This window comes from Mus musculus, chromosome 8 (assembly GCF_000001635.26).
Source record: "Mus musculus strain C57BL/6J chromosome 8, GRCm38.p6 C57BL/6J".
Taxonomy (NCBI): Eukaryota; Metazoa; Chordata; class Mammalia; order Rodentia; family Muridae; genus Mus; species Mus musculus.
Window position 1 is genome coordinate 15569077 of NC_000074.6, and position 12744 is coordinate 15581820.

At 43.4% G+C, this 12744-nt stretch overlaps 1 long non-coding RNA gene across 1 annotated transcript in view; it reads left to right on the forward strand.

Annotated features, from left to right (window-relative positions):
* Window positions 1-10498, forward strand: part of Gm46033 — a 49174-nt gene extending 38676 nt beyond the window's left edge. The window contains exons 2-3 of the long non-coding RNA XR_001778522.1: window positions 8906-9020; window positions 10067-10498. This is a non-coding gene — a long non-coding RNA (predicted gene, 46033). The remainder of the gene's footprint in view (window positions 1-8905; window positions 9021-10066) is intronic.
* The last annotated feature ends 2246 nt before the right edge of the window (window positions 10499-12744 follow it).

A 12744-nucleotide genomic window follows, 5' to 3' on the forward strand; every position in this document is an offset into this window, starting at 1 on the left:
GCTGATTTGCATTGGCAGCTCTAAGCACTTCTATAAGATAGCAACGCGTCTTACATAGAAGAACAACATATCCTAGCACTAACAGCAAGGAGAAAAGTTCCCACTATTAACAGTTATGGAAAAGCTGCTCCAGTGAAGACTGCCCTGTGCGTGGATTTGCATAACTGTGAATGATAGCGATGATCTGAAAGGATGCTTTCAATAAGAAGCACGGGATGAAACGTGTCCCCTCAACCCTGCAACATGTGTATGTGTATTTCTCACATGAGAACTCCTGCATCCTCGATGTAAGTTCTAAAACTGTTCTTATAGTAGAACCACAGTCCCTTGTCATAAAATCATAAACTCTCCATGAGGGAGAGTGCAACAGTGCTGTGATGTGCAGAAGATGCTGCTTCACCAAGCACCACCGCTCTTACAACCTCCCATCCCTCTTTTGCAATGGTCCCTGAGTATTTAAAGGAGGGGTGACAAGGATATAGATGCTGTATTTGGGACCGAGCACTCCACAGCCTCACTTTACACAGACCTGCTGTGGGTTCCTCTAATTAATCTCCACCTATTGCAAAAAGAGAGAGTTGAGAGATTCAGTAATCTATGTATAAAGATAAGAACTTTGGGGGCAGGTTATTATTTTGTTCATTTAGCAGAACAATGGTAGTAGATTCTTCCCCAGGGCCTACCCAACTGAGTAGCTGTGACCCACATGAGACCAAGCCAGACAAAAACTCAAGTAAGCATGGGAAAGGGATTACAAAATCCCATCCCTCGCTGAGGAGTGATGGCCACTGGGGGAGAAAAAAAATGAGCGTGATGCAGCCCCTGACATATCCACACATGTACCTGCAGTGCTGAATTCAATGGGTTTTTAAAAAAGGATGTGAAGTTGGGGAGTTAAAAATGGTGAGACAGAGCTGAAAGGGGAGACAAATAGAGCTGCACTTGACCCTAACCTCTTCCATTCGTCTATGGAATTTTCAAGCAACACATACAATGATAAGTCAAATAAGAATGCATTTGGAATAAAATATACCCTGAGCCTGTCCGTACTGACAAGGATGTAGACTAGAATCATGCAAAGGATCATCTGAGTTAGGCAGGGATTTCTGTAGGAAGAGGGAAGGGCCTGCTGTTGTCTGGAAATTGCCTAAAGTGGCAGGAGTGTGGGAAGGTGGTATTTGTGAGTCAGCGGGCCACTCTCCATCCTGACAGGAGTGTTGGGAGCTGGTCTGAGCTGTAGCTGGTTTGCAGTCAGCTGTGGGCACTGCGTGGTTGGCTGGCAATCCTTGTACTGTAGGCGTGATTGCTTTGTCTATTTAGTGAGGCCATATTTATTCCATGTGAGAAATTTTCTTCTACTTTTGTCCTACCATTTCTTCCAAAAGTTTAGTATTTTGACGACATAATAAATAACGCTATACTTTTAGAATGCAACATCAAAGTTCCTCTCATGATTGCTTAGAAACTGCATTGCTGGCTGGAAGAGCCACCCCTGACTCCCTCCTGGCCAGGTATAGCAACTTCACCTTGAGAAGAAACTGTGGAAGGAAACTGTGTTAGAACCTCTCTGCACTCCTATGAATGCACCACAAACACCTGCTCCTGAAACTGTACACTACATTTGCTTCACAAGTGCCAACAAAGTATGAGCTGGATAAAGAAAGAGAAACATTGTGTCGGGTACAACATGTGATTAAAGGTCAAAATGGTGAGACAAGAAAGTTGCCTTCTTTTGTAGCCCTTTAATGAACCCTGTTCTAAGCTTCATTGATCAACAGTCACCAACTCCCGCAGTTTGAAGTTTCTATGCATTTGCTTTCAGGACTAGACATGGCCTCTTATGTGTACAGCGCAGACAGGGAGCTCAAAGCTAGTTTTATTTAACAAATCATTTTGAACAGAAACTTGGGACAGACTTTGGGTGAAGATCTGAAGATAAAAAGAACTGAGGAGTCAGAGCCCTGCCTTCCCTCATGTGTGACAAATAAAGCTATGAGGGAACTGTCCCAGTTCCAATCCTGTAATGTTACAATGTCTGCAAAGGACGTGTTGCAGGAAGTCTCCACCTGTAAGCTAAGCACAGAGCAAGGCACCGCCGCCGCTGTCAGCTGAGTGTGAACTCCTGTCACAAAGTTCCCACTAAAAAATGAGGTCCAGTATCAGGGTTTTTGACCACTCACTGGACAGAGGCCCTGTCTTACAGGTATGTGTGTTTTAACACCTGTAAGAAAGGAAGAGAGGCCCCTTGGTATTCCAAACTTTATAAGCCCCAGTACAAGGGAATGCCAGGGCCAAGAAGTGGTAGTGGGTGGGTAGGGGAGCAGGGTGGGGGAGGGTATAGGGAACTTTCAGGATAGCATTTGAAATGTATATAAAGAAAATATCTAATAAAAACATTATAAAAAAGTAAAGGATCATGGGTTACAATATGGATTGTGAATCTGCCAAGTTATTATTATTTTTTAAAAGCATGGCCAGAGGAGAGTTAGTTTTTGATATTCTACTCCTAGCACTAACGAGGGCAATCTTAATGTATGTACATGATGTTCAACTCTCTGTAAGCCATCCTGAAAAGTTCAGAAACAGTTGAGGTAAATCTTAATAGTATATTATACTTTGCCCAATGTGTCTGAGACATTATGATTTCCACATGAGATCAACATAAATTATTAATGCATATTTTGCATTCTTTATTCAGGCCCGAGTATTGAAAATGTCAGGTGTACTCACACTTACGGGGACTCTCCCTGATGCTAATTTTTCCAACATAAATATTTTATCTGATTTAGATTTTGGAAGATTTGTAAGAGTAAAGCAAATTCACCAAGTGGATGTTCAGCCTTACTTGAAAGTTCTAGCAAATGGAATCAGATGTCAGTCATAAAATGTATTGACAATTAAATACAGTTATAAATTTGGTGCTGAGCACAGTTGTTCAATATTTCCATTGGGCTGGGGCTGCCCTATAGACTGGACAGTTCTATATCAGCATATACAAAGCTGGCATGGTTTATATATTTTAAAGTTATACACAGCTTTAAAAGCTATTCCTACTGAGCAGGCCATTCATGCTATCGAAGCCCCCTTGTGAGGAGGAGAGAAATAATTTATATTGAAAAACAGGGGCTGGTCCCAAGATAAACAACCTTATTGCTACCTAGACTTTCGGCTTTCCTCCCTACTCCTGTGTATATTTCCGAACAGCATCTTGCTTACGTGACCTCAGATCTTGGGGACACAGTGACCTCAGGGCCATGATGTTCTCAGAGGTCAGGGACAGTGGCTTCCAACTGGTTTGGTAATCCCCTGTGATCTGGTAAGGTCCTCTAATTATTTTCTTTTAGTTTAAGAACTCGTCTATATTTCCCAATTTCCTCTTAGGTTTCGTTCTTAACCCTGAGGGTGTTTCCCAATATAATTCTTCATCCACACACCCGAGGATATTCTTGATGTCTGTTTCTATGTTTCTAACCAGTTCTTGTGATCCTGGTGGTCAGAGTTGTTTGGCCTCAGTATGTACTCCATCTTGGTTGATAGCCATGTGCTCCTGGAAGGAGCATGCCCTCTTGTTTACGGAGTGATGGAGCTCCTAGTCATATAGATGAAGTAGCTGCTTGACAGTGTATTCAACTTGTCCTCTCATTTTTCTACTGCTAGGTGTTGTGTGTATTCAAATGTGAAATTGTGATGACGTCTAGCCTCTTCAAGTTTCTTCATGCTTGATTAGTGAATTTTAAAGCTGCATAGAGCACATACACATTTTAGACTCAGCTATGGTCTTGGCCTTTTTATCACTATGGATTGGCCCTGATTGTATTTCTTGCCCTGAAGACCATCTTACCTTGTATTAGTACAGACACTTGATATCCCTATTATTTGTGTTTCCCACATATATTGTTCTTTAAAACATATATATATATATGTTTTAAATATATATATATTTAGAGAAATATATATATATATATATATATTTAAATATATATATATTTAAAGAACAATATATGTATATATAGGCATATATATTATTTTAAAGAACAATATATATTGTTATATATATGCATTTTATATATATATATGCATTACTAGTTTAGTCTGTATATGTTAGGAGCAGGTGTGGCGGCAGTCCTAAAGGCGCCAGGGACTGCAGCTAAGTCATATGACTTGCACCTGACTTCCTCATATAAGACACAAACATCTTGAGTGCTGCGCAGGTGTACCAGGATACAGGTGAATCCAATTTGGTGGAGATTTGCCCCTGCTGCCCTGATTAGCTGAAGCTGCGTGCCTGGTGAGGTGGCGTGGCCTGCTGTGCGTGGATGTGAACTGAGAGTATAAAAGAGTGAGAGGCCCAGGGTTCGGGGGAGATATAAAAACAAGGGAGATATAAAAACGAGGGCGATATATAAACAAGGGAGATATAAAAACAAGAGAGATATAAAAACAAGGGAGATATAAACAAGGGAGATATAAACGAGGGAAATATAAAGAAAGAAGAAACAGGACTGAATAAACGTGTGCAGAAGGATCCTGTAGCAGCGTCGTTCTTCCTGGCCAGTTGAGCGCGCGTAAGAGTTGGTGCTGAGACCCGGGACGAGAAGACCTGGGACGAGAAGACCTGGGACGAGAAGACCTGGGACGAGAAGACCTGGGACGAGAAAACCCGGGAAAAAGAAACATCTTCAGGCATGAGCGAAGACCCCCTGCTACAGGGAGGATTCAGAACTGCATAACGGGGAAGAAGGGGTTAATAGAGTGTTCCCGTAAAACAGACTGTTGAGAAGGATCCGGCGTGGATTCAGAACTCTTCAGCTGGGGAACGGTACTGATGAAGAGAAAGAAGAAAGATGAAGACTGAATAAACTGCTGTTAGAAGGACTGGTGGTCGCATCGTTCTTGCTGGTCGAGAGTGGGCGCGACAATTGGTGGCCCGTAAGGGGAACCGACTCCCCCACCGAGTTCAGAACTTTCAGCAGTCAGTGGTTGCCGGCAGGGTAAGTTCAAGGTGAGTGAAACTTGCGACCCCAGGAGTTTGGGAAGGACCTCGGATAAAATAGAGGTGAGCATAAAGTTGCCAGGAAGCAGGCACATAACGAAAGGTTCCCGGCTTTGGGACAAGTTAAGGTTCCCGGTTTGGGGACAAGTTAAGGAACTATGATAACCTCAGTGTAGTGATCAATAGATCCTCGCTGAGTAGTTATGCTTTTTTCTCCCATTGACCCTTTGTGGGTAGGTCTGATAGTTTTGGTCTTGTTTGTTCTGATATATGGACTCTGTTACTGTTTGAAACTGTGTGTAGAGGCAGTCAAGACAGGTCAGAAAATCCTTATAGAACAACAAGAAAGTATGTCGGAAGAGGAGAAGGGCTTAAAAAGAAAAAGGAAAAAGAAAGGAGACACAGTGTTATCAGGTGGTCAGGAAGGACGAAACAAAAGAGCCGAGGCGGAGGAGGAAGGCGAATTAGCTTCTGTGCCTCCTCCCTATGCCTCCTCAGCAGTGAAAACTTGACTCTCATATTGACTCCCCAGATGGACACACAGGTGATTGAGGTTATGGTCTCATTACCACGAGGTATTGTGTCCATCTCCCCTGGGGATCGACAGGATCAGGTGTTGATGTGGGCGAGAGGGTCTGTTTGTGTGTTTCCACAGGACCAGACGGAACCTCTTTGGGTGCCGGAGAGATTGGTGAGACACTGCAAGAATGAGCGTCCTGATCCAGTTGCCCCTGTGGATGTGGTGGATGATCCCACAAGCACAAAGGATGGAGCAGAGATGGGAGATCCTTTCGGTATTCCAGAAGCCGATACCAGCTCGACATGACATTCAAATTTTTCCATGCCTTTTTGATCCCTGAATTTCCCTTAAAGAGATAGCCCCTCTGGCTATCTATCCCTTGCTTCAGGGAAGATGAGCGGGGATGAGAGCCCTGGGATGTATGCTTGTTATAGTGTGTGTGTTTTGTGTTTGGCACATGTGTTAGGTGCAGCGTGTGCAGGCCCGCACTTTCGCCATGGTAGCGTAGGCTTTTGCTGCAGTGGAGGCGGGACAATCTCCTCAGATTCGGTTTGCCGCTCTAAAAGAAATTATGCTGCGTTATGCCGTGGGGTGCGAGGCTAAGCACTGCACAGAGGATAGCTGCTGTTGGCATCCTGTGGAAGGCATGTCTGATTGCATGAAGGTTCAGTGTCCTAGTTCCCTTCCCTCAGGAAAAACGACACGGGAGCTGGCCAAGACCTCTCTGGGTGATGAGCCTAAGGGATGGTTTTGTGTAGGGCCCCTATGCTTGCACACTGGGGATCAGACCTCTACCTTCACCCATGAGGCTTGCTTGCAGCAATTAAGATTTGGCCATAGATTAATCAACATCCTGGCCTTTTGATGCACCTGCCACAAGCAAAACACAATCTCCCCAGGAGTGGCTTGGCATGATTGAGAGGTAGTCAGTGATAAGACTCCCTGGGCATGTCACCAACCTAAGACAGGGATCAAACCAATGCTGTTTGTCACCCAAGGACGGGTAAGGGGCATGGCTGCGGGGGGCTATCTACAGGCATTCTCTCTGCCAAAAAAGAAAAAAGGGGGAATTGTTAGGAGCAGGTGTGGCGGCAGTCCTAAAGGCGCCAGGGACTGCAGCTAAGTCATATGACTTGCACCTGACTTCCTCATATAAGACACAAACATCTTGAGTGCTGCGCAGGTGTACCAGGATACAGGTGAATCCAATTTGGTGGAGATTTGCCCCTGCTGCCCTGATTAGCTGAAGCTGCGTGCCTGGTGAGGTGGCGTGGCCTGCTGTGCGTGGATGTGAACTGAGAGTATAAAAGAGTGAGAGGCCCAGGGTTCGGGGGAGATATAAAAACAAGGGAGATATAAAAACGAGGGCGATATATAAACAAGGGAGATATAAAAACAAGAGAGATATAAAAACAAGGGAGATATAAACAAGGGAGATATAAACAAGGGAGATATAGAGAAAGAAGAAACAGGACTGAATAAACGTGTGCAGAAGGATCCTGTAGCAGCGTCGTTCTTCCTGGCCAGTTGAGCGCGCGTAAGATGTATATTCTTTAATTACTGTTCTTGTTAATTTTTTGGTTAGTTTTAATTTTTTTGTCAGGTTTAACAGCCTCTGTCTTTTAATGACATGTCTACAAGAGAGGAAGATGACTGATCACATTGCATCTACACCCGTGTGTGTGTGTGTGTGTGTGTGTGTGAGAGAGAGAGAGAGAGAGAGAGAGAGAGAGAGAGAGAGAGAGAAGAAGAAGAAGAAGAAGAAGAAGAAGAAGAAGAAGGAGGAGGAAGAGGAGGAGGAGGAGGAGAAGAAGAAGAAGGAGGAGGAGGGGGGGAGGAGGAGGAGGAGGAGGAGAAGAAGAAAAAGAAGAAGGAGGAGGAGGAGGAGAAGAAGAAGAAAAAGAAGGAGGAGGAGGAGGAGGAAGAGGAGGAGTGGGGAGGGATGGGGGAGGGGGAGAGAACAGGAAGGGGAACTAGTCTATAAAACCATAAACCCTTCCCCAGTCACATCCCCATCAAGTCTCCACCTCTTAAAGGTTCCATAACCTTCCCAAACGGTACCACCAGCCTGGTACCAAGTGTTCAAACAGATGAGTCTACAAGCTCATTTCACGTACGAACCACATCGCTTGCTTTCTGCCTCAGTTCCATGCCCCTGCCAGGCCATTAGAGACTGGTCTGCTCCCAACTGCCCATCCTTGCTTTAGCAGTGTGATATAGGTATAGCCAGCCACCAGGGACAACACAGCAGGAATGGTGTGCATTTGCATAGCCAGGCTGCATACTCCTGGTTGCCCTGGGAACCAGGTCAGTCCCACAGCTGTGATTCCACAGCTGTCTCAGGCTCAGTAAGTTCCTCTAGCTCAGAACGTCTTTCAGTATATTTCCAGAGACTCTGACTTTGAACTCAGTGAGCATGCTTCATGTATGCTCCGCAGTGAGAAAACTAACCCGTTTTAGCCCTGGGAAGACTTTAAGCCAGACAGTTGCCAGATTCGTGGGTGTTAGAGAGAGCATCACACCAAACCAGCTTTCTTCAAAGACCTTTCTTCTAGCCGCTCTAGGCTTGCCCTTCCTCAACACCTTTCGCAATGTGTTCCCGCTGGAGTCAATTAAGTGATTTTTACCGCAAAAGTTCCTCTTCTTCCTACTGGAGTTCAGCAGGTTATTGAAGCACACTTCAGACTTCTGAGTGAGCAGCATATGTGCCACACCGCTGCCCTCTCCGTCTCCACAGAACTGCCAGTCGGCTACACTGAGCAGAACTCCTGGTTTGGATTTCTTATTTTCTAACTTTGCAACACCCATCGTAAGTACTAATAGGGGATGGAATATTAAATATTAATCGTCAGTTGTCTGAATCAGTTAAGCATCACTGAGATGCATGGGTAATGTCAAATATGACAGAATGGCAATCTGTTTGCTGGCCATGGGTATGATAGGGTTTCAAGCCAGTGAATAATTCAGAACTGCGTGTGTTTAAATGTTAAACAATGATGAAGGATGGCCCTCACCCTCACAGAGCTGTTGTCTAAGCATGTGGCTTACCTTCTTTCAGAAATTTATTATTATCTTGTCCTATGTTCAAGCCACAGCTACACAGACTTTTCCTCGGCTAAGATGGTTAAAATTGATTTCCCTTCTGAAGAAATTTCCCAATAAGTTTAGATCGGTGATGGATCTCTTTGTCTAATTTTGATGACTGTGAAGAACAATCACTCTGCCAAGCCTCGTGACCCTGGTTCGTTCATTTTTATTAACGATCACAGCACTTACCGTCACTACTTGGCTCGCCGACTTAAACTCGTATGACAAATTTAAATTGAAAACAATGAGATTCCATTCTAAAAGGCATTCAATAATGTGATGATATTCTAAATCTCTTTTCCCAGGGCATGAGAAAACAGGCATTACCAAGTCCTGGAAGCTCACCCCAGCCACACTTGAATGGAACATTCTGTAAAGAGGCCGAGGAAGAGCGAGAAAACTATTTCTGCCACAACCGAGGTGTGTGTTCTAGGCTTTGTGACAAAGATATGGCTTGTAAAAAACAAATATGGTCAGCCTTGGGATTAAGTTCTAGTGACTTGATGAGGCAGCACAGCTCCTCCTGGACTTCCCAGGTGGGTGTCGGGTGCTATGTGCACGTTTCTGCCATTCAGACCCTACAACACTTTGAGGTAGACATTACTCACTGGGTAAAAATAAAGAAGCTGTCAGAGACATACATCTGCTGAGGAGAGAAATTCGGGTGCCCACCCAAGGGTTTTCACTTCAGACTTGTGTTTATTCATGGAAGACAACCTTTCTGGCCATGTTGTATCCCCCTCCTTTACACCTGCATCCCCCTTCTCTCCTGGTCTTCTGGACCATGGTAGCCAATGCCCATCACCTGAACACCCCTATCAGTGGTCCTGACCTAAGCATGGTGTCAGAGCTGAGGAGAAGACACAACGATCAACCCGGGGGTGGTCAGTGATCTTATGCTGAGACCCCCCTCAGCAGGAAGCCTTTACTCTCCAGTTTGTGGTTCAGGCAATTCAGACTTGGAATTACCAGTAAAACTATAGCGGAGGCAGAGGTGTTTATCCAACCCCGGAGTGTGTTCTTTCATAATGACCATACCAGTCAAGAAAGAAGGCAGGGTTGTTTGCAGAGATATTGAGCTCACAATGTCAGGTTTAACCTGAGAGCTTCACCTGGTCGTACATATAGAATGGATGAGCTGTTAGCATCTTATTTACAAAGTCAAGCAGTTCCACACCTGACTGTAAGCTGGAGCCTCTTGAATCCACTCCCAAGATACAGGTCCCCATGACATCACCTTTCCCTCTTATCCCTTCCTGCCCACAGATCAGAAGGATCTGAAGGCTGGATCAGAAGGTCCCTCCAAAATCACTTACTCAACTAATCATTCAAAGACAAAATCATCAGGAGACATTGGAGAGTCTGAAATGATGGATTTTATTTTTACTGGTTTATATCATAGTATTAAGTTCTTTCTGAGTGGTTCCCAGTTGCATGGATCTTAAGAGAATCCTTTCTTCCCCTAGGAGAGAACATTTCAATTCAAAGCAGGTAACTGATCTCAGGAACATTGGAACAAAGTTGTGTTCTGGCAGAAACCTCTGACTCTGAGACTTGGAAGTCTCCACTTCGAAGAGAAGATGTCAACCCAGGATGGCATTAACTCTACTTGGAGGTTGCTGTGTGCTGCCTGATGCTGAGAGTTGTCCCCTGAGACCCGGACTGACTCGGAACCCTGCTTTCTCTTTATCTCTGATGGAGCTTCCTGAACAGGCCTGCCACTGAAGAGGAATAAGTGTGGAGTGCCCAGGCCTTACCATAGAAGCACCCTTCCTCCCCTTCCCATGTGCTATGAAGTTTTAAAGAAGTAAAACAGAAACTGAAGTACGATTCACCATGTTGTACTCTTCCTAACACTTCTCCTCAAACATGTTGTTCACTTTTAAACACTTATACAAGACCACATGGCCATGAGTATACATTTATAAATGTATAATTTATATTTGCATATATAATGTGTAATATATAAAATTTGTATGTGTTATAGAAATATATATTTGTATATATTATATAATAAATATTATATATTGTAATTTGTATATAACATAATGTATATTACATACATGTATAATAATATATATGCTATTTCTTTCTAGAGATGCATAATGATGCCAAGAAAAACTCTGTTTTATTTTAATGAAAATAATAGAGAATAAAATGGTATTCTTGGGTGCAATCTATGTTTCCTATTAATAATTAATACCCTGCCTCTTATTCCCATAATAGCACAATGCCCTCATAATAACAACTTCCGCTGTTTCGTGTCATTATTATATGTCCTAATAGAGTCAATTCCTCCTACTGGTAGACAGTTTTCCAATGTTACTCCTCAAAATACTTGCCTTGGAGTTTTGGAGCATTGCAGGCAAGCTAGTAGCTATTGTAGTGTAGCAATCAATAGCATCAAACTGCAAGTAACACATTTTATGACCTCTTCCTTAACTTTGTTGTTTAAATTCCTATAAGAGTGAAGGAAACACAATGAGGCCGAATTGTTCTATGATGGTTTAAATGGTTAGTTGGCACAAGGACAAGCCACCTATAGTAATACACCTAAAGTTTTTATTTATTTAAAAAATACATTTAATAACAGCCCAAGTTTTTTCATTTTTAAACCATTTATTACTCTCTGCAGCCATTTGAAGGGATGAAGTCAGAAGAGTTGTCATAACAAAGCTAAGGCATGACTTGTTTTCTTCTCGTCTGTGCATGTCTGCTGTGGTGGCTCCCAAGGCTTCACTCAGTGACTAGACACTGAGGGAGAAGTGGATGTTATCCACTAAGCTAGGGATTCGAAAAACAAAACACCAAAACAGTAAGTACTATCTCCTTTGTCTCTTTGTCTTAAAAACAGAGACATGCAAAAGTATCTTTAAATGTTCTGTGAACACATGAACTAGTAACATGAGCAAATCATGTGTAAACTATATCGATCTCAAGGTTTCCTGGTTTAACATTCAACACTATGTAATAGTTATGACTGCCATAAATGAAAGCTGGGCATGGTGGTACACGCCTATAATCCCAGGCCCAGAGAAGTGGGGACAGGCAGATTCCTAGGGCTTTCTGGCAAGGCAGTCTAGCAAAATAGTGAACTCCAGCATCATTGAAAATCCCTGTCTCAGTAGATACTTGTGTGGGTGAATGACACATGACTTCCACATATACATGTACACACATGAAGATACCTATGAACACATACGCACACAAAAGAGACATTAATCACTCCTTATTACTTTTTATGATTTTTTTCTTAGATTTTAACTTGATCCCTCCCTTGAAAAGAAAGGTGTAATAAATGTAAAGGTATATTACACGGTGTAATAAAGCTTATATACTTACCTGATGCCCATCCTAGTCATCTGTGGCTCTTGCTTTAACCATATAAAAACATGTTCAGATACTCTCTCAGTTAGCTTCAGCTATCAACCTGCCACAGTCCAAGTTACCTGAGAGTCCCATTTGGGGAACTACTTGGAGCAGGCTGCCTGTGGACATATCTCTGGGGACTTTTCTTGATGGCTAACAGATGGAAGGCCCAACCAATGTGTGCAGTGCCATTCCTGAGCAGACCGTCCTGGGCTGTATAAAGAAGCTAGCTGGACTGGAGCCTGGGAGCAAGCCACTGGTCAGTGTTCCTTTGTGGTTTCTGTTTCAAGCTCCTGCCTCAGGTTCCCCACTTTGCTTGGTTCCATGATGGACTAAAACATGGACACCAAATAAGCCCTTTCCTCCCCAAGTCACGGTGTTTATCAGAGCAGCAGGAAGCACACTACAACAAAGGCCATGGCATTTCATTCTAACTTCCATTTAAGTGGAACACGACATCAAATGCAATCAATTTAATATCAATACACCACTGGGGCACATAAAATGTATATGATCCAGTTGCCCTGGTGAATGGATAATGATCTTTTCACATTAAAATGAACCAAGAAGTATTTATATTATGAAGGGCTCTCAAGAGGAGCAGTGTGACATGATGGTTAGATACCACAGAAAGGAGATCAACAGATTGGTTTGCAAAGTAGGGTCTAGGTAGTTGTACTGGCTGGTTTTGTGTGTCAACTTGACACAAGCTGGAGTTATCACAGAGAAAGGAGCCTCCCTTGAGGAAATTCTTCCATGAGATACAGCTGTAAGG